Below are 2,500 nucleotides of genomic sequence, written 5' to 3' on the forward strand. Positions count from 1 at the left end.
CACGGCAGACGTGTGTACTACACGTATTAGGCCTTTGATCTGCGTTGCGTAGGCCATCTTCCTTCCAAGACACACACGTGTTGGGGTTTGTGTGATTTTATGATAGTGCCCCAACACGGAAAAATAAGCGTACGAGAAGAGTTGGGCCCGACCAGATCATTCGTGCGTGATTTATACACGGCCAGACGCGTATTATATTACACGTATTAGGCCTTTGATCTGCGTTGCGTAGGCCATCTTCTCGATAGAGAGAAAGCCAATGTATTCTTTTTTCTTTCTTTACACACACACACACAGTTGTAGTAGGACAGGGAGGGATGCGAGCGTGCTAATCACGCTTCCTCAAGTCTTCGCTGTGGTGTGTAAAAAAAAAAGAAAAAAAGGAATCGTTGGGAAAGTCCAAAGGACGAAAATATCGGGCAGTCTGAAGATAACTTAATGCTCGTTTACATTGGTATCAAGAGAGACCGGCTTGTGTAGCTCGTTTCAATGCTGTGTCGTTGTCATTGACACCCTACTCTGTTGCGCGCTAGTGGCAGCATGAGCGTGGGACGTATATATATATATGACACCCAGCTAGAGCCGGCCGTGAGTCCGTCCGGTGTAAATAACGACGAAAGGAGAGAGAAACTTTTCGAATCCAGTATCGGGTTGATAATTGTCCAGTTTGAATATCCATATCCCCGTCGTTTTTGGAGGTGATATACTCTCTGTGTTTCTTCGATAGAAGGCTTTTCAATGTTCTATTCGCTCCGACCGTCGAACTTGCAAGAAAACAGTGGTTTTGGATTTGCTCGTACATATATATATGGTTTCGACGGAAATATCTCGTTCTTTAAGGGACAATTATGTCGTTGTACGACGACTCCCGAATCTCCTTCGCGCGCTGGTTGGAGCTCTTCGGGTATCGGCTTGTTCCGAAATATAACACAAAAATGTGGTGGATAGCAAATACACATTATATTATATATGAGAGAATAAAAGGGAAAAATTACCCTGAACGGTGGATCACTTGGCTCGTGGGTCGATGAAGAACGCAGCTAATTGCGCGTCAACGTGTGAACTGCAGGACACATGAACATCGACATTTCGAACGCACATTGCGGTCCACGGATACAATTCCTGGACCACGCCTGGCTGAGGGTCGTTTACGTACTTATAAACTGCTTGCGTTGATGGCACTTGTTGCCTATATACGTACGAGCGAATGATGGGCGCTTCGTCGGCGTTTGTCGCGGTCCTATGAATATTGAGAAATTTTACGTACGTCTAACAGTCTTCGAGAGAGATGGAAATCGTGTTCGAACTAGCGTGAGTGTGGAAGGCGGTGTCGTGTGTCGTATATGTTTTATATACGTCCGCCCGTCTGAAACACCGCTTCGAAGCGGTGACAAAATCTTTTTCGGGACGATTCGTATCCGTAGAACTATCGAGATTTCACTGGTACATTTTCAACGCGCTCCCGACGTCGCCTGAAATGAAACGAGATGGGTTTAACCCACGAAAGCGTACTACACGAGTCTGTCCTATGTGAAGACTGTGTACAGAGATCGAACGAACGCATGAAAGAAATTGAACGAAAGAACACATAACCCGCAAAAATATAGAGTAGAATTGTGACCGTTGCTTCGAATTTGAATTTATATGTATATATATATCATAGCCCCAGGGAGTGGAACCTATGAGTGTGGAAGGATGTCTCTTACCGTTATGTTGCCAGAGGAAAAAAAGTCTCTCTCTTCGTACGACACATTTGTGTACGAATTGTATCGATGGCTATATAGATCCGATGTTGCACATATTCTGAGTAAAGAACACCCCACCCGGGTTACCGTCCTAAAACTCTTCTATTGGTGTGGCTATGATGTGTGTGTCAACGCAATCGCGAGTCTGGTTCTACGGGAAAACCGTTTGTCGGTCGCCCCATATATCTTTTTGTTCTCTTCAAATGATCGAATAGCGAAACCGCACGAGATCAATCGGTCGTCTAGTCCCCGAAAGTACTTTTCGGACGGACGTTAAAGTTATACCGATTGTAATCGTCTTGCGAGTGTTTCGAAGATCTATATTTGGAGAGGATATCGAATTTTATAAAAGATATATTGGTGAGGCGCGATAAACGGTTTTTTTTTTGCTTTAAGGGTTTTTTGTGTTTTTTTTATTTTTTTTTTTTTTTTGTGTTGCTCTGTACACGTTTCGCAAAATGCTTTCGGGGGGGGAAGCTCTGAAAAAATTTTTTTTCACGTTCCGACGACCTCAGAGTAGGCGAGATTACCCGCTGAATTTAAGCATATTACTAAGCGGAGGAAAAGAAACTAACCAGGATTTCCTTAGTAGCGGCGAGCGAACAGGAATTAGCCCAGCACTGAATCCCGCGGAGTTCCGCCGTTGGGAAATGTAGTGTTCAGGAGGGTCAATTTATCCCGTAACGTCGCAACCGCGTCCAAGTCCATCTTGAATGGGGCCATTTATCCATAGAGGGTGCCAGGCCCGTAGCGAC

At 44.8% G+C, this 2,500-nt stretch overlaps 1 non-coding gene across 1 annotated transcript; it reads left to right on the top strand.

Annotated features, from left to right (window-relative positions):
• Positions 1-992: 992 nt before the first annotated feature.
• LOC143263154 (5.8S ribosomal RNA) lies at positions 993-1,147 on the top strand. Its single transcript, XR_013036705.1, has one exon. It is a non-coding gene; the product is annotated as a 5.8S ribosomal RNA (ribosomal RNA).
• The last annotated feature ends 1,353 nt before the right edge of the window (positions 1,148-2,500 follow it).

This window comes from Megalopta genalis, unplaced genomic scaffold, assembly GCF_051020955.1.
Source record: "Megalopta genalis isolate 19385.01 unplaced genomic scaffold, iyMegGena1_principal scaffold0343, whole genome shotgun sequence".
In the NCBI taxonomy this organism is placed as follows: domain Eukaryota; kingdom Metazoa; phylum Arthropoda; class Insecta; order Hymenoptera; family Halictidae; genus Megalopta; species Megalopta genalis.